The sequence below is a fragment of the Rutidosis leptorrhynchoides genome, chromosome 3 (genome assembly GCF_046630445.1).
Source record: "Rutidosis leptorrhynchoides isolate AG116_Rl617_1_P2 chromosome 3, CSIRO_AGI_Rlap_v1, whole genome shotgun sequence".
NCBI classification, from domain to species: Eukaryota; Viridiplantae; Streptophyta; class Magnoliopsida; order Asterales; family Asteraceae; genus Rutidosis; species Rutidosis leptorrhynchoides.
In genome coordinates, this window is record NC_092335.1 from 412,580,086 (window position 1) to 412,605,767 (window position 25,682).

Consider the following 25,682-nt stretch of genomic DNA (forward strand, 5'->3'; position numbering starts at 1 on the left):
ATCATTATTTTTAATCTTATTGATCTAAAGTATGCCAAAAACATTAAAAAATTCAAAAATCTTAGCTTTTAAAACAACGCTTTAAAAAGACAAATTTTTAAAATTTTTTCGAGGGACGAACTAGGTCGACGTACCGAAACGCCCTTATTCTTAAAAGAAACAAAATTTTAATTAATTTAATTTTTTTATTAGTCAAAGGTTTTTTTAAAAAAAATAAAAAAATAAAAAATATATATCTGGACCCCATGCGATCGCATGGGATTTGCAAGGAGGATCTATGCGATCGCATGGAGCTAAAATCCTGGACAGAAAAATAAAGGTAGTCGACCTGCTTCTGCCTTCTCACAAACAACACACACACATACACGAAACTCTCCCAAAAATCACTCAAAAATCTTCATTTTTCAACCAAAATCAACCAAATTTCTCACAATAATCCGCTATAATCATGTCTTTCTTCAGATGGGGAAGCAAAAAGGTAAAAATTTCACCACTAAAACTATTTAAAATTCGAATTTTAGTGTTCTTGAGCTAAATTTTACCTAATTTAATTTTGATGATTTTTAGTGTAATTAGAGTTAAATTGTTAGTATATTATGCATGTACAACCTAGATTGATGCTATTTAACATGATTTGAAGCCAAAAACTTCAAAAAATTTAGAAATCTAGGGTTTGTGTTCTTGAGCAATTTGGGGCTTTTTGATATAAATAGGTTATGGCCGATTTTTGTCATGAATTATTGCTAAATTAAGTAGTGTAACATGTTTAGGTAGCTAAATGATCCAAACTTTGATCCTAAACATGATTTTTGAGAATTAAAGTGGACTTTTTAGGTCTAAAATTCATGAACTTGATTAATTTGATATAAATGCCATTTGAAACTTGTTTAATTGCTAGTAATGATTATTTTGATATGTTATTTGAGTTAAATGCTTATGAACTTTGTAAATATTTTCATATATGCTTATTTGAAAAAGTGTAGAATTGATAAAAATATGAAAATGAGTATAAGTTTAATATGGATTAAACATGTTATTGTAATTGTTTTAATTTGTTATTTTGCTAACACGAATGCATATTTGGATGCACAAATTTTGTGTTTAATGTGTTTTGCAGAAAAATACCAATACTGATGGTGCATCATCATCATCTAGGCAACCTGATCCGGAACCACAGCCAGAGATGCAATATCACGAACCGGAGCAACAACAGGAACAACAACAACAACAACCTGATCAACACGTACCATACTATGAACCAGACCCACAATTTTTTATTGCCTACGTAGTATTTCCCGCTCACCATATAATAGAACACCCAACAATTCATGAAGAACAATTGCATCCCAATTTAAGGATTGATAGAAGTTGGAGAGATTACCAGACGTACCAAAGTAACAAATTTAAGCTTTGGACCAAAAATGTAGAAGTGCCGAGGGTAATCGATTGGGAGCCTTTGGAAAGGATCCACCTAGCTAACCCAGTTAGGCAGCATCTAATCCAAAGGTATGGCAGCTCTTCTTTTCCCGATTGGGAACGTTTATTTACCACTCGTAGACTTGTATATAAGGAGTGGTGTGTTGAGCTTATGAGTTCTATAGCTTTTAATAAGGATGTAGATAGGTTATATGATAAGAGTTTTCTTAGATTTTTACTTGGCCGTAGGATGTACAGGATGTCCATGCTGGACATGGCCATGGCTTTACAGATTTACACTCCTGCTGAATTACTACTACCTGATTGTACAAATTTGATTTATCATGGTGAAAGGTGTCACACCCTCAAATTAGGGCCTAGGGTATTTGTGACTAATTATATCATATCACAGTTGTATAAACGAGAACGACTCTATATGAGACGTTTTGAATAAAACATTTATTAATAAAATAGCGGAAGCATTAAAAGTTTTACATCAAATTTAAACTGAAATAATAATAATAGTCTTAATGCAAAGTAAATGTAATGAAATGAAGACTCTATGTAGCAGCATTCAATTCATCAGGTAGCAATCATGGCAATCATCTTATTCGTCACCTGAGACAAAACATGCTTAAAGTGTCAACCAAAAAGGTTGGTGAGTTCATTAGTTTATCAAAATCAATCATTTCTGTTATAATAATAGGCCACAAGATTTCAGTTTCATAAATATCCGTACACTAGCAAGTGTATAAAAGCATTCTATAAGTTGTAGGCACCCGGTAACAAGCCTTAACATTCATGTTTTACCCTCTGAAGTACACCAGATCAGGTGTGTTTAAAATAACCTCGAAGTACTAAAGCATCCCATAGTCAGGATGGGGTTTGTCAGACCCAATAGATCTATCTTTAGGATTCGCGCCTACCGTACATAGACAAGTAGTTTAATGTTACCAAGCTAAGGGTATATTTCTGGTTTAAACCGACATAGAATTAGTTTTAGTACTTGTGCCTATTTCGTAAAACATTTATAAATCAGCGCATGTATTCTCAGCCCAAAAATATATATAAAAAGGGAGCAAATGAAACTCACCTTAAATAGCAGTTGAAGTATTCCACGCAAGAAAGGAAAGTAAAGCAAGTAAGTGACCGAGATATCAACTAGAAGTAGTTCTTAAGAGAGAAATGAGAGATTAAGGTGTAAGTTTAAAATGAGAAATGTATGTGGTATTTATAGTTGAAAATGTTAGGTAAAAAAAAATTAAAATAAAATAAGTAAATCTTAAAAGTTAAAATAAGAAAAAGTATTTTGTATTTTTATTAAAATAAATCTTAAAAGTTAAAATAAGAAAAAGTAGTTTGTATTTTTATTAAAAGTAAAATCTTAAAAGTTAAAATAAGAAAAAGTAGTTTGTATTTTTATTAAAAGTAAAATCTTAAAAGTTAAAATAAGAAAAAGTATTTTGTATTTTTATTAAAAGTAAATCTTAAAAGTTAAAATAAGAAAAAGTAGTTTGTATTTTTATTAAAAGTAAAATCTTAAAAGTTAAAATAAGAAAAAGTAGTTTGTATTTTTATTAAAAGTAAAATCTTAAAAGTTAAAATAAGAAAAAGTAGTTTGTATTTTTATTAAAAGTAAAATCTTAAAAGTTAAAATAAGAAAAAGTATTTTGTATTTTTATTAAAAGTAAATCTTAAAAGTTAAAATAAGAAAAAGTAGTTTGTATTTTTATTAAAAGTAAAATCTTAAAAGTTAAAATAAGAAAAAGTAGTTTGTATTTTTATTAAAAGTAAAATCTTAAAAGTTAAAATAAGAAAAAGTAGTTTGTATTTTTATTAAAAGTAAAATCTTAAAAGTTAAAATAAGAAAAAGTATTTTATATTTTTATTAAAAGTAAATCTTAAAAGTTAAAATAAGAAAAAGTAGTTTGTATTTTTATTAAAAGTTAAATCTTAAAAGTTAAAATAAGAAAAAGTAGTTTGTATTTTTATTAAAAGTAAATCTTAAAAGAAAAATAGTTTGTATTTTTGTATTTATTTATTAAAAGTACATATAGTTTTTATTTTTATTTTGTATAAAATTCTAAAAAAAAGTTGTTTAATATATTTCTAAACATTTTATTTCTATATTTGTTTAATTATTAAATACGAATTTTATATAAAAATTATTATTATATTTAGTTTTTATAAAAATTAAAATTTATGATTATTAATTTATAGTTTTTATTAGTTTTATAAATGTTATAGTATTATTTATTATTTAGTTAACTATATATTCTATTAACTAAATAACAAAAGTAATATAAATATTATATATATATATTCATTGATGTAATTATGTTATATTATATATCATAATCTTATTTATAATATTTATAATTATATTATTTATTTTAAGCGTACGTTTATTCGATCAACGTTAAATTTATTCGTATATAACAACTCTAGGTATTTTAGTAAAATCGGAAGTCGAAAAGTGAGGGTTGTTATAGTACCTACCCGTTAAAAGAAATTTCGTCCCGAAATTTAGTTTTTGCCATCAATCGGCGTTGTTCGTACCTAGACGAGGATATTTACGTTTTATCTGGTCTTCACGTTCCCAGGTAGGTTCGGGGCCTTTCGTGAATTCCAACGAATAGAATATTGTTCTGTTTCATGCATTTAAATAATACGAACCCTAATTTCTTACAGGTTCTTCTATAAAGTGCATTTTATCATTAATGCGGAGGTTATCTAAAGGATTAATAAGAGTGTCATTTGACTAGGTTATCCTCAAAAGGGATGATGGTGTTATACGAGCATTTTAGTAAACTTAACACATGAAATGTGTTATGAATAGTATTGAGCTTATTTAAAACTTTGAGTGTTTATGTCACAATATTAGGGTAGAAAAAAAAAACAGAGAGTAGTTCATGAAAATTATAGTCATGAAATTTGATAGAGATCATCATTGTTTACAACAAGAATATTGTAATGATGAATATAAGTTGAAAAAATAAAGTTTTATCACTACTGAATAATATGGATAAAACGATTTGATTATAGGAAGCGTATAAACGAAGCTATTGTAAAAGAGTGAATGAGAAATTAAATGTTCGCCTTAACTTTTGACGTAGTCACGATTGATTTCTGGAATTCAAGGGATTAAAGGAAATCTTCGTAATCCATAAGATTTGATTCTCCGGTAATTAAGGAATTTGAAATTTTCTTTGATTAAATGAGGTGAATTGCTTCAATTGCTGTGTTTGGAATTTTGCTATAAATTAGCTTCTTCCGTTTCATTATCTTCACCACTTCTATACTGTCTTCCTCAATTCATACTTCCAAAGATTGTGAGAATGCTCCATCCAGTTCTTATCCTGGATATTTTTCTGACTATCATTTCAGTCATTCTTCTTTTTTATTTACCACCAGAGGAATTTGTTTTCTTCTACTATTACCTTGGGGTTATAGTATTTTTAATTCTCCTATGTCTTTACGTTGCAATACGTATTGATATACACGGTTTGTAATTTCGGTATCGTTATCGGGCTACATATTTTCCCTTATATGTCGGAGCTCTTTGCCTTTTTATTCTCCTCTCGACTCTAAGTAAAGCGAGTAATGGTCCAGAATTTGTAGGTATGAAGTTTCGAATGGACCTACTGTTCTAAGCGTAATATCATGATTTGATTTGGTAAATTACCAGAATTACTGAGGATAGAACTATCAAAAATATATTTTCTTGATATGTTCAGAGATTAAGTAGAATGTAAGAGTCGCGTAACATGGCAAATGATGATTATAAAGTCTATGAATCATCATCTTCCATTAAAAATGTAGCATGACTTACTGTAATATAATCATGTTGGCCTGACGTCATTATATTATACTAACTCATGCTTCAATTCTCAACACTACTTCAAATCATTCAAAATTTGAATTTAAATTTTACGGAATATAGAAACTTAAACAGTTTTCCTTTATGATGTAATAAAGATATTGCAAAGAGATAATTAATTGCGGACAAGAATCGTTATGAAGATATCTTTAGAAATATCGAGGATATTTATAACGAAAGATATGATGATATTTTAGAATTTCTAAAATCGATGGATAATGAAGAAATTCTTCTGTAAGGATTTAGAATGCGTAAAAAGATCTTCTGTGATTTCCTTCAGAAATCGAATCATCTAGATTCTTTGGTTATAGGTTTAGTCCTTGGGATTTGTCCTTGGTCTCCTTCATGTTTTGCTCAATCCGTCTTTCAATACCAGATATTCTTTTGAGCTTTTCCAACACACAATTCTTTATTATCAAGCTTCTGGTCATTAAGGCCATCTACAGCTTTTGCTGCTTCATCAGCATTCTCAAGGTTAACTGATCTGAATCATTGATTATCAATCTGATATGTTTTCAAGGATTTTGAAGAATGTACAATGTAATATATTAATGTGAATGTTAGATATTTCTTGGGTATTACCTACCCGTTAAAATATTTTCACAATTAACAGTTTGTACAAAAGAATTTTTAAATACAATCTTTATGAAAATATACATACATATATATTTTCTTCAGATGTAATTATGGATTTAATAAGTTAATATAATATTAAACTCATTTGATTTATGGTTGAAACGAGAATAAATAATCTCCAAAACTTTAGAGATTACATAATCGTCGCGGAATATTTCTTTAATGAAGTTATGAATCAATACTTCATCGTTCATTGTTATTAATATACCTCAGTAAATGATGTTGATGCTCATGGATTTCTTGTGAAATTCATAAGGCACAAATGATGTTTTCGTGAAATTTTCGAGTACATCGAAAAATAGGAGTGTAAAATCACACATGCATTTGAATAATACACTTAGTTTATTATGAAATGGAGTTTATTGTACTGAAGTAGTGATTAATGATTGTTAAGTCATTAACGAAGGATGTACATCATAGCGTATTAGTGATATGAATTAACCAAGTAGTACATACTAGTTAAGATTCACACGTAATAGTTTAGTACGAAAAGATTTATTATTGTTCCAAACCATATATATAAAGTATACATATATAATTCTTCAGGAAGAATGAGTCAATACATCTTAACTCATTATTACTAATATTCCTTAGTATCTATGGGCGTATGATGTCGATGTTTGAGGTACCGATTATGATGTTGAGACGTGGGATGCTGATGTTATTGTTGGTGAAGCTGATGCTGTTGGTGGTGATGCTGATAGTACTGGTGGTGCTGGTGCTGGTGCTGGTGCTGCTGTTGGTGCTGCTTGTGGTACTTGGTTAGTAAGTGTGAGCCTAGCTACCAAATCGCGCACTATTTCCTCCAGGGTTTCTACTTTACGCTCGAGTCTATGGATTTGTTCTACCCATTCCTCTGTAAGGTTTGTCAATTCTTGATATTTAGTTCGAAGTCTTCTAACTTCTTCTAATAACCCTTTCTGGTTAGAATTCAAGAGTAGAGGACGGATATTGTCGTTGGTTACATCGAGTCGACCTTCGAGGCGGAAAATCCTTGCGAAAAGAGTGAAAACGGTATTGCGAACAGGTTCGCCAGTAAGAGGATCGAGTACTCCGACGTTTGGTGGTAAGTTTGGCTCGTGATAAGGAGTACCTTCTTCATTTCTCCATAGGGTGAGTATTTCGCGAACCCATCCCCATTTTCTAAAGAAATCACGGTATTTGATCGGTGGGTGTGCTCCTGTCACGCTATCTTTGGAGCTAGAAGAACTTGAGGAATTAGGTGAGAAATCCATATTATGTGTTTGGAATAGGGTTTGATATGAAATGGGTGTTGAATATTGAATGATATATTCATCTCCTTGAATACGTATATATAGCAGAAAGATTTCCGTAATTTACGGAGGAAATTTAGGAAAAGTGTTAGACAAGGTCTATTGGGAATAGATATGCTAAGATATGATTTGTCTATACTCTAATAATGGCAGTATGATGTGTCGAGATTATAAAATGATAAGTATGTAATCTAATAATCTTTCGATTAAAGACTTTCAATTCGTATACTGTGATAACCCAATGACATTTCCCGGTTCGCAAACCGATGCATAAAGGCATAAGGCATATAGGTTCGTGATATAACAGGGAGTTATATACGTTTGAGTATGAATTATAGGAGTTTCAAAAATCTTGGATAATATTTCATGTAATACATATGTAATACACAAAACCAGGATAGATGACTAGGTGAGTTGTTCTTAATAAGTTCACCACTTATTAAGTGCGTAAGAGACTAAGTGTTGTATGATCACTATAGTCAGGTTTGATATTGTGCACCATACCCAAACATCTATGCCACCGCCGAGTCACTTGAATGATCAATTGTTACCGGTTGGCCCAGGAATTCTCGACCAAAATCTAAGTTTGGCATTCGAAATCCACAAGCGTCCCATAGTGGTACCAAGGATCACCCTAGGCCTTAAGTAGCGTTGACGTTCGAGTAATTTCACATTATCGTGTATGTTATAATCTTAAGATTTAAGTATAGTTTCTAAGGTATAGTGTAGCATTTATCAATTAAAGGCAACAATTAAAGGCACTATGGTCAAGGAAAGTTGTAGTCCTACATTGCTAAGGTACCTAATTGTATAAGGCACACATAAAATGCAATCCTGGTTCTCTACAACAACCTGCTCTGATACCAATCTCTCACACCCTCAAATTAGGGCCTAGGGTATTTGTGACTAATTATATCAAATCACAGTTGTATAAACGAGAACGACTCTATATGAGACGTTTTGAATAAAACATTTATTAATAAAATAGCGGAAGCATTAAAAGTTTTACATCAAATTTAAACTGAAATAATAATAATAGTCTTAATGCAAAGTAAATGTAATGAAATGAAGACTCTATGTAGCAGCATTCAATTCATCAGGTAGCAATCATGGCAATCATCTTATTCGTCACCTGAGACAAAACATGCTTAAAGTGTCAACCAAAAAGGTTGGTGAGTTCATTAGTTTATCAAAATCAATCATTTCTGTTATAATAATAGGCCACAAGATTTCAGTTTCATAAATATCCGTACACTAGCAAGTGTATAAAAGCATTCTATAAGTTGTAGGCACCCGGTAACAAGCCTTAACATTCATGTTTTACCCTCTGAAGTACACCAGATCAGGTGTGTTTAAAATAACCTCGAAGTACTAAAGCATCCCATAGTCAGGATGGGGTTTGTCAGACCCAATAGATCTATCTTTAGGATTCGCGCCTACCGTACATAGACAAGTAGTTTAATGTTACCAAGCTAAGGGTATATTTCTGGTTTAAACCGACATAGAATTAGTTTTAGTACTTGTGCCTATTTCGTAAAACATTTATAAATCAGCGCATGTATTCTCAGCCCAAAAATATATATAAAAAGGGAGCAAATGAAACTCACCTTAAATAGCAGTTGAAGTATTCCACGCAAGAAAGGAAAGTAAAGCAAGTAAGTGACCGAGATATCAACTAGAAGTAGTTCTTAAGAGAGAAATGAGAGATTAAGGTGTAAGTTTAAAATGAGAAATGTATGTGGTATTTATAGTTGAAAATGTTAGGTAAAAAAAAATTAAAATAAAATAAGTAAATCTTAAAAGTTAAAATAAGAAAAAGTATTTTGTATTTTTATTAAAATAAATCTTAAAAGTTAAAATAAGAAAAAGTAGTTTGTATTTTTATTAAAAGTAAAATCTTAAAAGTTAAAATAAGAAAAAGTAGTTTGTATTTTTATTAAAAGTAAAATCTTAAAAGTTAAAATAAGAAAAAGTATTTTGTATTTTTATTAAAAGTAAATCTTAAAAGTTAAAATAAGAAAAAGTATTTTGTATTTTTATTAAAAGTAAATCTTAAAAGTTAAAATAAGAAAAAGTAGTTTGTATTTTTATTAAAAGTAAAATCTTAAAAGTTAAAATAAGAAAAAGTAGTTTGTATTTTTATTAAAAGTAAAATCTTAAAAGTTAAAATAAGAAAAAGTAGTTTGTATTTTTATTAAAAGTAAAATCTTAAAAGTTAAAATAAGAAAAAGTATTTTATATTTTTATTAAAAGTAAATCTTAAAAGTTAAAATAAGAAAAAGTAGTTTGTATTTTTATTAAAAGTTAAATCTTAAAAGTTAAAATAAGAAAAAGTAGTTTGTATTTTTATTAAAAGTAAATCTTAAAAGAAAAATAGTTTGTATTTTTGTATTTATTTATTAAAAGTACATATAGTTTTTATTTTTATTTTGTATAAAATTCTAAAAAAAAGTTGTTTAATATATTTCTAAACATTTTATTTCTATATTTGTTTAATTATTAAATACGAATTTTATATAAAAATTATTATTATATTTAGTTTTTATAAAAATTAAAATTTATGATTATTAATTTATAGTTTTTATTAGTTTTATAAATGTTATAGTATTATTTATTATTTAGTTAACTATATATTCTATTAACTAAATAACAAAAGTAATATAAATATTATATATATATATTCATTGATGTAATTATGTTATATTATATATCATAATCTTATTTATAATATTTATAATTATATTATTTATTTTAAGCGTACGTTTATTCGATCAACGTTAAATTTATTCGTATATAACAACTCTAGGTATTTTAGTAAAATCGGAAGTCGAAAAGTGAGGGTTGTTATAAAAGGGTAGATAGGAATTTTGACGTGGACGCCGTCTGGAGGCGTATGTCAAATTTTAATGTGTTTACGCGGAGTGGAAGACAATCCTATTTAGATATTAACAAAGCCGAGCTTCGTATAATACATAGATTCTTAGAAAATTCGATTACACAAAGAGGTAACAACAAGGAGAAAATGACCTTACACGATTTATTTTACCTTAAGTGTATTTGAAACACTAGAAGCTTTGTTAATATCCCCTACTGTATTGGTTTTTATTTGTCTAAAATGGTGGAAGGAATACAGGAAGGGGGAATAATAGGAGGAGGTATTTTTGTTACTCTCATTGGAGAGTATTTAGGTGTAGATAGGGATCAAGGGGGTCCGATGATGGTATGTAGGGAACAAGACGAGCCTTTAGGTTTGCAAGTCTATCAAGGTGCAAAGGTATTGACTAGGAGATGCAATCAGGCATTCCCATATTAGGGCCGTCATCCACATGAAGAGAGGGGTTCAGATGAAGAGATGGAGGAAGCGGATGACATTAGGGATGTCATTAGGGATAGTTTTACTGACATTTTTCAGCGAATAGATGAGTTAGAAATGACTAATGAGGAAAGGCATCGTCGGTATGAGCAGTGGCAAGCCGCGAATGAATATGAGACTTCTAGGCGACGCCAACACGATTGCTGGCAAGTTCATCAGCATCAAATCAGGAGCCAGCTATCATATAAGGTACCAAATAACTACATCCCGACTCGACCTGCTTACTATTCACCGCATCAGCCCGATATGCGACCACCCTTTGACCTGTACGACCCAAACCAAGCTTACCAAAATGCCTATCAGCAATCCGAGAATCCAAATGATGATATGAACTGGAACCCCTATCCAAACCAATAGTGTTCCATTGGTGATGTCTTCTCTTTTATAATTTTTATCTATTTATGCTAAACATTTAACATTTTGATACTTTAATGTAATGTTTAATATTTTTATTATTTTGTACTAATATTTCATTTTTGTAATTTGAAAGTGGGATATCAAGTCCCATATCAAAATACCATGCATGTTTATATTTGTATTGTATGTATTTTATTTCATGTACACAACAGGGTAAAACAGCGCATTTTCAAAAGACTGGCATTAAGTTCAGCAAAAGCAACTAATTTTGACGACAAGATGCAAAATATATGTGAAATAACAAATGCAGGAATGAACAAATGATGTGCACCATTTATCATTCAACATAAACAACAATATGTTTGGAAACTTTGGTAAAATTTAATCATTTTTCTACGCTATTCACCCTCAATAATTTAAATTGCTACTGATTTCTTGCAAATGAGGGCATTGCAAGATTTTAAGTGTGGGAAGGGGTTAAATTCTTTCGAATTTTAAAAAAAAATTTTTTTGACTTATACACTTGGTTACCATTAAAAATACTAGTAACGCAGTAGTTGTATTAGAATCTAGTGCTCTCTGATAATAAAGAACAGCCCTAGTCTTATATACTGACTACCCAATTCTAGTAAAATTTTTAAAAAATTTTCAAATAAATGAACTCAAAATCATGTTTATACATATTTATGAACGATAAAACTAGGTGTTAACACCGAAATTATTGTTACCTCGAAAAGGACATAAATTGAGAAACAACCCAAAACGTTTGAATTCATTTAAGATGGAATAGAGGAAAATAAAAAGGCAAAGAAAGGAAAATAAAAGTCAAGTGTGGGAAAAATTTACCAAGTTATTTAGAACTATATCACATATTTTTGTACAAATAATTGAAGATACTTTTGTTTTGGACGATATTAATCAGTTTTACCTAGTTTATTGTAATATAAATGGAATTTAAAAGGAAGTAAAGTATTCCGAGAAAAAGACACGCGCTTCTTGATTTAGGTCAGGAAGTTGTCGTCCAGACCAGCTGTAGGTTGACGAAAAATCTAGAAAAGTCATCTCTAAAATCAGCTGGAAAGCCACGGACCTCAGCATCAAACAGGGTCACCAAGTAGTCAGACTTATCCTAACCATGAGAGGATCTGTCTCGTACAATGGGGGGCACCATGAAAATTAGCTTATAAGACTAATGAATCAGATCCCCAGAAAGGATAATCTCCTTAAAGATGAAAAATCAGCTTTTAAGACTGATATTACTCAATCCTTGAGATTGACCTTAAAGATTGAAAATTCAAACTCATGGAATTCAATGATATCTAAACTCGAGCTTGAACGAGAAAATATTTTGATCAAAATTAAAACCGATTTGTTTTCTGAAAACCCATTTTCAATGCGTTCATTACCATTGAACGTAAAATCCTAGGAATTCACCTAGAATTCATTAGGTCACCTGAACCAAATCGGGTGTCAACCGTAAGAACGGTGGTTGCATAGCATGGTCAAAGACAGAACCTTGTGCTAGACTGAAAAACTATAGGATGATCGTTACTATTGCTCCTACAAAGGATAGTAATTGCATCCGACACGACATAGACCATAATCAAAAGCATGTCACAGGACATTGCCATAACAGTTGCTTGTTCAATGCTTTCCTTTACAACCGGACGGTAGTTTACCGAAAGGTAATATACGGAGAAAGTAAACTGGACGTGTTGCTTTCCCAATACAAGGTTAGCAAGTGGGTGACACAAAACCATAAGTTTTGAGCTAAAATTTTCAAATCTTAAACCCACAAAACCCACAAACAATTTGCAAACACTGGTGAAGAGTTATTCCAGAAAACTTATCTAGGGTAAAAGCTAGATTGAATTTTCAAAAGATCAAATTTTTTCATAAAGATCCAATTCCCTAACGGATCTAAATTTTCATAGTCATGTGAGACTGTAAACCACAACGTTACTATCATTGTTCATACCACCGTATAGAAATCACTGATGTACAAAGTGTGAAGAATAAAGAAGTGATTCAAGTATGTTTATATTCAAGTTCTATATTGCTTGAGGACAAGCAACGCTCAAGTGTGGGAATATTTGATAATGCTAAAAACGAACACATATTTCATAGCATTATCCTTCAAGAAAGACAAGCTTTTGGTTGCAATTGTTCTATTTACAAGTGATATTCGTTTAAATAATAAAAGGTGAAGACAAAAGACAGATTCGACGATTTGAAGACGCAAATGACCAAAAAGCTAAAAAGTACAAAGTACAATCAAAGTGGTTCAATTTATTGATGAGAAACGTCTAAAAGTTACAAGAGTACAAGCCGCAAAACGCAAAATACAATATATTAAATTGTACGCAAGGACGTTCGAAAATCCGGAACCGAAACATGAACCAACTATCAACGCGCGACGCAACGGAGCTAAAATTACAAGTCAACGATGCATATGAATATAATATAATATATATAATTATATATAATTATATATATTATATTATAAATATTAAATAATACACAGCAGCCCACGTTTTGGAAGCTTTGTGATCAGGAAAAGGTGGCCATTCGATCGCATGGCCAGGCAGTGTTAAATCCATGCAGTCTCATGGCATACTGTATCAGCTTAGGTCCTATAAATTGCAATGTTTGGTCGACGAATTTTACACCTTTTTCTAATCTATCTCTTACTCCCTCAAAAAAAAAAAAAAAAAAATATATATATATATATATATATATATATATATATATATATATATATATATATATATATATATTTATAATTTTAATTTTAATTTAAGATTAATAATAATAAGGTTATGTTAGCGAATGTTGTAAGTGTGAAAGTCGAAATTCTGTCCGTGTAACGCTACGCTATTAATACTCATTGTAAGTTATGTTTAACCTTTTTAAATTAATGTCTCGTAGCTAAGTTATTATTATGCTTATTTAAATTGAAGTAATCGTGATGTTGGGCTAAATATTAAAGACGGGGTAATTGGGCTTTATACCATAATTGGGATATGGACAAAAGACAGACACTTGTGGAAATTGGACTATGGACTGTTAATTGGCTTTATATTTGTTTAACTGAATGATAATTTGTTAATTTAATATAGAGATTTACAATTTGACGTATCTATAAATAACCATATACACTCGATTGGACATGATGGGCGGGATATTTATAAATACTAATAATCGTTCATTCAACCGGACACGGGAATGGATTAATAGTCAATGGACTCATTGAAACAGGGGGGTGGTGTAATTGTTAATAAAGTATTAAAACCTTGGGTTACACGCAGTCGATATCCTGGTGTAATTATTAAACAAAGTATTAAGACCTTATTACAGTTTAAGTCCCCAATTAGTTGGAATATTTGACTTCGGATATAAGGATAATTTGACGAGGACACTCGCACTTTATATTTATGATTGATGGACTGTTATGGACAAAACCGTATGGACATATCGAATAATCCAGGACAAAGGACAATTAACCCATGGTAATAAATTAAAATCAACACGTCAAACATCATGATTACGGAAGTTTAAATAAGCATAATTCCTTTATTTTATATCTTATCGCACTTTTAATTATCGTACTTTTTAATTATCGCAATTTTATTTACTGTCATTTTATTTATCGCACTTTTTAATTATCGCAATTTAATTTTCGTCATTTACTTTACGCTTTAAATTAAGTTATATTTATTTTTAATATTTTACATTAGGTTTTAATTGTGACTTAAGACATAAAATCGACAAACCGGTCATTAAACGGTAAAAACCCCCTTTTTATAATAATAATACTACTACTTATATATATATATATATATATATATATATATATATATATATACAATTATAGGTTAAATAATTATAGCGTTAAACTTGTTTACTGTATCCCTGTGGAACGAACCGGACTTACTAAAAACTACACTATTGTATGATTAGGTACACTGCCTATAAGTGTTGTAGCAAAGTTTAGGTATATCCACTCTATAAATAAATAAATAACTTGTGTAAAATTGTATCGTATTTAATAGTATTTCGAAACAAAAATATAACTATTTCGTATACTACCCTGCACTCATCAGCAAGTACGGTGCTTAGTTGTTAGTACACAGAGATAATATCTTAAGACTAAAAATAATTGAAATAAAAATAAATAAAAGTAAAAAGGATATGCAAGGGGTGTCTCCCAAGAGTGCTTTGTTTATCAAGTCGTTACAACTCGACTTTTCCTTGTCAGATCTTCAGAATGGATCAAAGGAGAAGAGGTACTCCTCCTTATCGTGGTCTTCTGGATAAGCTTTTAATCGGTGGCTGTTAACTTTGAAGTTACCAGTAGGTCCTTCCAATTCCACATCTCCGTGTGGGAAAGCATGTACAACTTTGTATGGACCACTCCATCGTGATCTAAATTTCCCAGCGAACTTCTTGAACCGAGAATTGAAGAGCAGAACTTTATCTCCAGGGGCGAACTTTGTAGGGATCAATTTTGCGTCATGCGTAAGCTTCGTTCGTTCCTTGTAGATGTATGACATTTCGTATGCTTGGTCTCTTAAATCGGCGAGTTCGTTCATTTGTATCTTCCGGTGCTTTGCGGTAACTGAGGGATCGAGGTTGCAGGTCTTCAGCGCCCAGAGAGCTTTATATTCAAGTTCCAGCGGAAGGTGACAGGCTTTTCCATAGATCATGCGGTAGGGTGTAGTTCCTAGAGGATTCTTGTAAGCAGTCCGGAATGCCCACAGAGCATCATCTAGTTTCTCGGCCCATTTATTTCCATGATGGCCGATAGTTCGTTCTAAGATTCTTTTGAGTGCTCTGTTCATGACCTCTGCTTGTCCGTTAGTTTGCGGATGATAGGCAGTGGACATTTGTAGGTAACTCCGTATTGTTGCATCACCTTCATAAATTGAGTATTACAGAAGTGTGTGCCTTTATCACTTATTATAGCACGGGGAGCTCCAAATCTGCAGAAGAGTCTCTTCAGGAAGTTGGTGACGACTATGGAATCATTAGTTGGAAATGCTTGGGCTTCGACCCATCTGGAGACGTAATCTACTGCTACGAGGAAATATTCTTTCCCATTAGACTTTGGGAATGGGCCCATGAAGTCTAATCCCATATATTGAAGATTTCGCAAACTTGGATATTAGTCCGAGGCATCTCATTCTTCATAGAGATAATACTTTGCCTTTGGCATGCGTCGCAATGCTTTACAAGCTCTTGCGCATCTCGAAATATAAACGGCCAATAGAATCCTGATTCGTAGACTTTTCTTGAGGTTAAATTTGCTCCATGATGACCTCTAGTTGGTCCATGGTGACATTGGTGAAGAATCCCTGCTGCTTGCTTTTCATCTACGCATCTCCTGATTATCTATCAGGGCAAATTCTAAACAGGTAAGGATCTTCCCAGTAGTAGTACTTGACATCCCTGAAGAACTTCCTTCTGAAATGTCCCGTTCATATTGATTATAAGCGTTCCATATTAATTGATTTTGTTGCGAGGTTTTGACCTCTATATGAGATGTTTTTCAAAGACTGCATTCGATTTTAGAACAAACCATAACCTTTAAAATATTACGACGATTATCAAATAATGATAATCTAAAATATAGCATTTTTCACACGACCATTATATAACAGTTTACAATAATATTACACATCAACATAAGTCTTCGAATGCAGTTTTTAAACAATATTATACAAGCATGGACTCCAAATCTTGTCCTTAATTTAGTATGCAACAGCGGAAGCTCTTAATAATCACCTGAGAATAAACATGCTTAAAACGTCAACAAAATTGTTGGTGAGTTATAGGTTTAACCTACATATTATCAAATCATAATAATAGACCACAAGATTTCATTTTTATAACACATCTCATATCAGGCATTTCGCAAACTGCATAGAGATAAAAATCATTCATATGTTGAACACCTGGTAACTGACCTTAACAAGATGCATATAGAATATCCCCACCATTCCGGGACTCTCATCGGATATGATAAATCAAAGTACTAAAGCATCCGTAACTCGGATGAGACTTGTTGGGCCAAATAGATTTATCTTTAGGATTCGCGTCAATTAGGGGCCATTTCCCTAATTCTTCGGCTACAAGCTAAAAAGGGGCATATTCGGTTCGATAATCCAACATAGAAAGTATTTTCGTTTTCTTGTGTCTATTTGGTAAAACATTTATAAAATCGCATGTATTCTCATCCCAAAAAAAATAATAGATTTTAAAAGTGGGACTATAACTCACTTTCACAAATTTTTACTTCGTCGGGAAGTAAGACTTGGCCACTGGTCGATTCACGAACCTATAACAAATATGTACATATATATATCAAAGTCTGTTCAAAATATATTTACAACATTTTTAATACGTTTTAATGTTTTAAGTTTATTAAGTCAGCTGTCCTCGTTTGTAACCTACAACTAGTTGTTCATAGTTAGATGTACATAAATAAATCGATATATATTATCTTGGATCAATCCACAACCCAGTGTATACACGTCTCAGGCTAGATCACAACTCAAAGTATATATATTTTTGGAATCAACCTCAACCCTATATAGCTAACTCCAACATTACTGCATATAGAGTGTCTATGGTTGTTCCAAATAATATATATACATGGGTCGATATGATATGTCAAAACATTTGCATACGTGTCTATGGTATCCAAAGATTACATAATATATTAGAATACATGTAATACAATATAAGTTAGCTAGGATATGATTAATATAGATTTGTTACCAATTTTCACGTAGGTACAACAAGAAAAATTATCCAATCTTGTTTTACCCATAACTTCTTCGTTTTAAATCCGTTTTGAGTGTTTCAAGTTGCTATGGTTTCATATTGAACTTAAGTTTATGAATCTGAATATAAAAAGTATAAGTTTATAGTCGTAAATACAGGTTACAAGTCGTTTTTGTAAAGGTAGTCATTTCAGTCGAAAGAACGACGTCTAGATGACCATTTTGGAAAACATACTTCTACTTTGAGTTTAACCATGATATTTGGATATAGTTTCATGTTCATAAGAAAAATCATTTTCCCCGAAGAACAACTTTTAAATCAAAGTTTATCATAGTTTTTAATTAACTAACCCAAAACAGCTCGCGGTGTTACTACGACGGCGTATATCCGGTTTTACGGTGTTTTTCGTGTTTCCCGGTTTTAAATCATTAAGTTAACATATCATATAGATATAGAACATGTGTTTAGTTGATTTTAAAAGTCAAGTTAGAAGGATTAACTTTTGTTTGTGAACAAGTTTAGAATTAACTAAACTATGTTCTAGTGATTTCAAGTTTAAACCTTCGAATAAGGTAGTTTTATATATATGAATTGAATGATGTTATGAACATCATTACTACCTCAAGTTTAGTAGTTAAACTTACTGGAAGTGACAAGAAATGATCTAGCTTCAAAGGATCTTGGATGGCTTGAAAGTTCTTGAAGCAGAATCATGACACGAAAACAAGTTCAAGTAAGATTATCACTCGAATTAAGATAGTTATAGTTATAGGAATTGAATCAAAGTTTGTATATGAGTATTACCTTGATTTAGAATGATATCTTACTGTAAACAACAAGGATTTCTTGAGGTTGGATGATCACTTTACAAGATTGGAAGTGAGCTAGTAAACTTGGAAGTATTCTTGATTTTATGAAACTAGAACTTGTAAAATTTATGAAGAACACTTAGAACTTGAAGATAGAACTTGAGAGAGATCACTTAGATGAAGAAAATTGAAGAATGAAAGTGTTTGTAGGTGTTTTTGGTCGTTGGTATATGGATTAGATATAAAGGATGTGTAATTTTGTTTACATGTAAATAAGTCATGAATGATTACTAATATTTTTGTAATTTTATGAGATATTTCATGCTAGTTGCCAAATGATGGTTCTCACATGTGTTAGGTGACTCACATGGGCTGCTAAGAGCTGATCATTGGAGTGTATATACCAATAGTACATACATCTAAAAGCTGTGTATTGTACGAGTACGAATACGGGTGCATACGAGTAGAATTGTTGATGAAACTGAACGAGGATGTAATTGTAAGCATTTTTGTTAAATAGAAGTATTTTGATAAGTTTCTTGAAGTCTTCCAAAAGTGTATGAATACATATTAAAAGACTACATGTATAAACATTTTAACTGAGTCATTAAGTCATCGTTAGTCGTTACATGTAAATGTTGTTTTGAAACCTTTAGGTTAACGATCTTGTTAAATGTTGTTAACTCATTGTTTATAATATCTAAAGAGATGTTGAATTATTAAATTATCATGATATTATGATATATTAATATATCTTAGTATGATATATATACAGTTAAATGTTGTTACAACGATAATCGTTACATATATGCCTCGTTTCGAAATTCTTAAGTTAGTAGTCTTGTTTTACATATGTAGTTCATTGTTAACACACTTAATGATATACTTAACTATAATTTTATCATGTTAAACATAGTGTATCAATATCTTAATATGATTCATATGTATTTAGTAAGACGTTGTTATAACGATAATTGTTATATATATCGTTTCGAGTTTCTTAATTCAATAAATTCATTTTTATGTATATCACTCATTGTTAATATACTTAGTGAGATACTTACTTATCATAATCTCATGTTAACCATATATATATCCATATATATATCATCATGTAGTTTTTACAAATTTTTAACGTTCGTGAATCGCTGGTCAACTTGGGTGGTCAATTGTTTATATGAAGCACATTTTAAATAATCAAGTCTTAACAAGTTTGATTGCTTAACATGTTGAAAAACATTTAATCATGTAAATATACCAATTTCATTTAATAAATATAAACATGGAAAAGTTCGGGTCACTACACCTTCTTCGGGAGGTGCTCATTCCTTTTTGCACTACTCCAGCAACTAGGTAGTTGGCCATGTCGGCATACCAAGGAGTGTCAGAAAATTGTGATCCTATGTGAGTTTGTCCTAAACTCATAAGCTATTCTTCTGGAAATTTATCTCTGATATCTTGTTCAGCAAGTTGTTCCATCGCTGGGTTCTCCAAACGACTAAAATGGTCAGCTGCGACGTTCTCTGCTCCTTTCTTATCTTTAATCTCAATATTGAATTCCTGAAGGAGTAAGATCCATCGTAGGAGTTTTGGTTTCGCGTCTTACTTAGTGAATAGATATTTGAGGGCTGAATGATCTGTATAGACTGTAGTTTTGGACAGGATGAGATAGGAACGAAATTTGTCGAAGGCGAATACTACAGCTGGCAGCTCCTTTTCTGTGGTAGTGTAGTTCTCTTGAGCTCCGGTTAAGGTTTTGCTTGCGTAATAGATTGGATGAAAGTGCTTATCTACCCATTATCCAAGCACAGATCCAACTACGAAGTCACTCGCATCACACATTATTTCAAATGGTAGACTCCAATTAGGAGCTATCATGATGGGCACATGTGTTAGCTGTTCTTTCAGATAGTTGAATGCTTTTCGACATTCTTCATCAAAGAAAAACGGGACTTCCTTTCCTAGGAGATGGGTGAGAGGTCGTGTGACCTTTGAAAAATCCTTAATGAAGCGTCGGTAGAAACCGGCGTGTCCTAGGAAACTCCTTACCGCTCTTACTGTGGTAGGTTCTGGAAGTTTAGTAATGGTCTCAATCTTAGCCTTATCAACTTCTATTCCTGCTTTCGAAATCTTATGTCCTAAAACTATCCCTTCTTCAACCATGAAGTGACATTTTTCCCAATTCAGAACTAAATTTGACTCTTCACACCGGGTGAGCATCTTGTCAAGGTTTGAAAGGCACGAATCAAAGGTACTACTGAAGACTAAGAAGTTGTCCATGAAGACTTCCATACAATGTTCAATCATGTCGTGGAATATTGCTACCATGCATCGCTGGAATGTAGCTGGTGCATTGCATAACCCAAAGGGCATACGTCGATAAGCAAATGTCCCATAAGGACATGTAAAGGTTGTCTTTTCTTGGTCCGTTGGATCGAGGGGAATTTGAAAGTAGCCGGAAAAACTATCAAGGAAACAGTAGTATTCATTTCCTGATAGACGTTCCAACATTTGATCGATGAAAGGTAATGGAAGATGATCCTTTCGGGTTGCATCATTTAGTTTATGATAATCTATGCAAACCCTCCAACCGGTGACTTCCCAAGTTGGAATAAGTTCATTATTCTCATTTTGAATTACGGTTGTCCCTCCCTTTTTGGGTACCACTTGAACTGGACTAACCCATGGCAAATCAGAGATAGGATAGATCAGACCGGCGTCTAGAAGTTTTATTACTTCTTTCTTGACGACTTCTTGAATCATAGGGTTGACCCTTCTTTACCTCTGAACTGAAGGTTTGAAATCATCTTCCATGAAGATCTTGTGGGTGCAATAGTTGGGGCTGATCCCTTTGATGTCGGAGATCTTCCAAGCAATTACCTTCTTATGTGATTTCAAGACTTGAATCAATTTCGCCTTCTCTTGTGGCATGAGGTCTTTCGAGATGATTACAGGGAGTTGCGATTCTCCTTCTAAGAATGCATACTCCAGATTGTCGGGTAACTTCTTTAATTCCAATTCCAGAGGTTCCTCGATAGATGGCTTCATCCTAGCTATCTCCTTTCGGTTTAACGAGTCATACTTCTCCTGGAATTCTGATTCTTCAGTAGCGGTTACTGATGCTATCTGTTCTTCATTTCTGGAAATTGTCCTTCTTAATGCTTCCTCTTTAGAAACGTCTTCTTTAGTTTCGAAGGTAGGTTCGGGAAACTCCTCACAATCCTCCTTTGACTGGGGTTCCTGATATACCGGAATGAAATCCGTTTCTTCATTCGGTCTTCTCCTTAGTAGAGGTAAAGGAATGCCTTGTCCTAGCGGTGCTATTTGAATAGTCTTGCCAAGAAAGTTACTTTCAGAGAGGGGAGATTTGCGTTGACTAAGATTTATGGCGGAATGGTTGTCGAGATTTCCTTCAGGAGGTGTAAAGAACAGATCCTTAGAAATTTGATCTTTACTACATATAGCCATAGTCTCTTCCAGGTATTCGTTGACGAGTTCTTGAAACGAATCAGAGAGATTCACATCTTCTTCTTTAGGATGGTTCATGAGGCGATCAACATTAAATGTGATTTCTTCTCCTTTAAACCTTAATTTCAATGATTTCTCGTGCACATCAATTACAGCCTTGGCATTATTTAAGAATGGTCTACCAAGAATGAGTGGGACCTTCATATCTTCCTCAATATCCATAATGACGAAATCAACGGGAAATGTGAACTTATCCACTCTAACTAGGACATCCTCAGCTATTCCCCGAGGAATCTTAATTGATCTGTTCGCGAGTTGGATAGTCATTCTGGTATGCCTTAAGTCATTTAATCCTAGCTTTTTGAATAACGAATAGGGCATTAGGTTTACACTGGCTCCTAAGTCTGCTAACGCATTGCTAATTTGGACATCTTGCAGGTAGCAAGGTACCGTAAATCTTCCTGTATCTCCTAACTTAGGGGGAATTCCATGTTGTAACACTAACGAGCATTCTTCACTTAAGGGCAAACTAACTATCTCTCTTAATCTCTCTTTGTTTGAAAGCAGTTCTTTGAAAAATTTAGCGGAGTTGGGCATTTCTACTAAAGCATCTACTAGTCGTACATTCAAATGCAAATTCTTAATAATATCCCAATACTTAGCGAATTGCGCTTTTTGTTTTTCCTTCCTAAGCCTACCTGGGAAAGGTATGCGGGCGCGTGAAATAATTTCTGGGGCCTTAGGAGAGATAGGTTCCGGTGGATTGACCACTGGGTCAATTGGCACAGGTTCCTTATCGAAAAAATCTTGTATGGGTATATTGACAGTTGTTTCTTCCCCTCCTCTAGTAATTACTAGGGCATCGAACTCACTACACTCTATATCAACTTTAGTGGTTAATCGTTTAAGCGTAAGATGAAAATTAGTGATTAATTCCTCAAAAGTCTTTATCAAAGTGTCGAACTTATTCTGACATCTATGACTTGAAGGTTTATCGTGTATTGCTTTTTCATAAATTCAACTAAAATTTCCTTAGAGTGGAGAGTATGTTTGTGTAACGAGAAGATTATATTATGATCCGAGCTATTTTGCTGTTTGTGTGCCCATCTAGGGTAAGGATACCTTAGATTGGTTCTAGTAGCATCAGAGTTTATAGGAATTGGTAAATTTTGAAGAGTGAGGGTGAGATCTTGTAACCTGGTTTCCAGCATTTTTACCGTATGAGCGAAGACGTCATCCTTCTCAGCAGCTTCATTGTTCCAATCTTCCTGTTGTGCAGCTATTGTGTCCAAGAGATTACATGCTTCGTCTGCTGTTCGGGACATGAAATTTCCTTGCGAGGCCATGTCTAGGAGAGACTTATCATCCTTGGTCAAACCATTGTAAAATGTACAGACATAGTAGTCTGCCCGGCTTAACGAATGATTCAGACATCTTTTAAGCATCATCTTTATTCTATTCCTTGCTAGACACAATGACTCGTTTTCTTTTTGAGAAAAGTTTGTGATGTCATTTCTTAAACAGGTTTGCAGGGATGGTGGATAAAATTTGTTTAAAAATTTAGTGGCTAAAACCTCCCATGAATGGATTGAGTTCGGGTTAAGTTCGTTAAACCATGAACGGATTGGGAAGGTGACTATATTGATAAAATTTATTTCAAATCCGTTGTAATTATTCATGAGACTAGGATTCTTTATACACCAGAATATGATGGTAAATCTTAAAGGAAGAATGAGGTCCTTAATGAAATGGTTAATTTCATGTTTTCATATTCTGGCTTGAGTGAAGGTTTATGGGGGAAGCTATGCTAACAACTTGCTATTTGCTTAATAGAGTTCCTAACAAAATGAACAAGATTACACTCTATGAAATTTGGAACAAAAAGTGGTTTCATAATTGTCTAAACTTTATTAATTGACAATTACAAAGATTGTGGTTTAATGGCATTAAGATTAGTCTTGTAACCAATAATGACATTAAGATTAATTTTGTAATCATTTGTGGTTTAATATAATTAAAATTAGTCTTGTAACTAATAATGTCATCAAGGTTAGTCTTGTGACCATATTTGTGGTTAAGTGTCATTAAGAATAGTCTTGTAATCAGTTGTGGTTTAATGACTAGTCTTGTAACCACCGTTGTGCTTGAATGCCATTAAGACTATTCTTGTTACTTTTTTTTGGTTTAATGACTTAGGAGATGATCTTGTAACCACAAATGAGTAAGACTAGTCTTGTAGTTACTTATGGTTTAATATTATTAAGACTTGGTCTTGTAACCACTTGTAATTTAATGCTTTAAAGACTTAGTCTTGTGTCCGCTTGTGGTTTAATGTCATGAAGACTTAGATATGTAACTACTTGTGATTTAATGTCATAAAACCTTAAGTTTTGTAACCACGTGGTTTAAATGGTGTAAAGACTTAGTCTTTGAATCGCTCATGGTTTAGTGCCATAAAGATTTAGTCTTGTAACCACTTGTGGTTTAATGCTACGAAGACTTAAATCTTGTAACCACTTTCGGTATAATCTTTGAATATCGTTTCATTTATACCTAGTCCAAATTATATGATTTCAAGTACTAATGAAATTGATATGCTACTAACGGGCGGTTTTATTTGTGCGGTGTCGTTAGGTCGCAGGATGTCCGATTCGGTAGCACACAGTGTCTTCGTTTATTTATATTTTGCGGGGCCTAAATTTACTTTTACTTTCTAAGGTGTAGAAGGTGTAAGTTAACCTAGTGTCGTATTTTTTTACTGATTAACGAATTGAAGATCAAGTGGATAATTGTCTTTTAGTAAAATTACCTGGATAAAAGATAGTAGTTGATTTTAGCTAAAGGTCCTAAGTGCAGAAAAGTAAATAAAGTGGAAGGATATCCGGAGTATGCAGATCAGGGAAATGTTGACCAAGATATCAGTATTGGGTTAGTGAAAGGTAATTATGTCTATGTTAAGACTATGCTCGGAATGATGTAGATCTGGTTGGATGAGCCAATTACACAGACCTACTTGTCTCTGAACTCTCGAAGTTCTCTTTGAGCAGTGAGAAGTGTGTCACTTGGTCGTATAATTGAAAGGTAACAATACCTCGGAGGTTATCCTCAGAAAAGTACTAGGTTTATTAGTGAGTTAAGCTCTAATCCTAACCCTCGTTATCAGTTTAGTTAACTGAATAACAACGTGCCATGTTGATTGAACACTGATCACAAACGGAAGGAATCCGTTGGTTTAAGTTGGCAAACCTTAAATGAAAACTAACAACCATTCCATCATACTAATGAGATCATATCAATTCAAACATTATACAGCATCACAGTCAATATACTGATAGTAAAGCAGATAGAAACCTAACGAATACCTAAACAGTTGATATGACTAAGAAGGCAACAATCAGACAAGAAAATGCAATAGGCTTGGGTCACACAGTGAAGGCACTAACTAGATCTTAACTGTAGTGACCCGAACTTTTCCATGTTTATATATATTAAATGAAATTGTTATTTACATGATTAAGTGTTTCCAACATGTTAAGCAATCAAACTTGTTAAGACTTGATTAATTGAAATAGGTTTCATATAGACAATTGACCACCCAAGTTGACCGGTGATTCACGAACGTTAAAACTTGTAAAAACTATATGATGACATATATATGATTATATATATAGTTAACATGATAT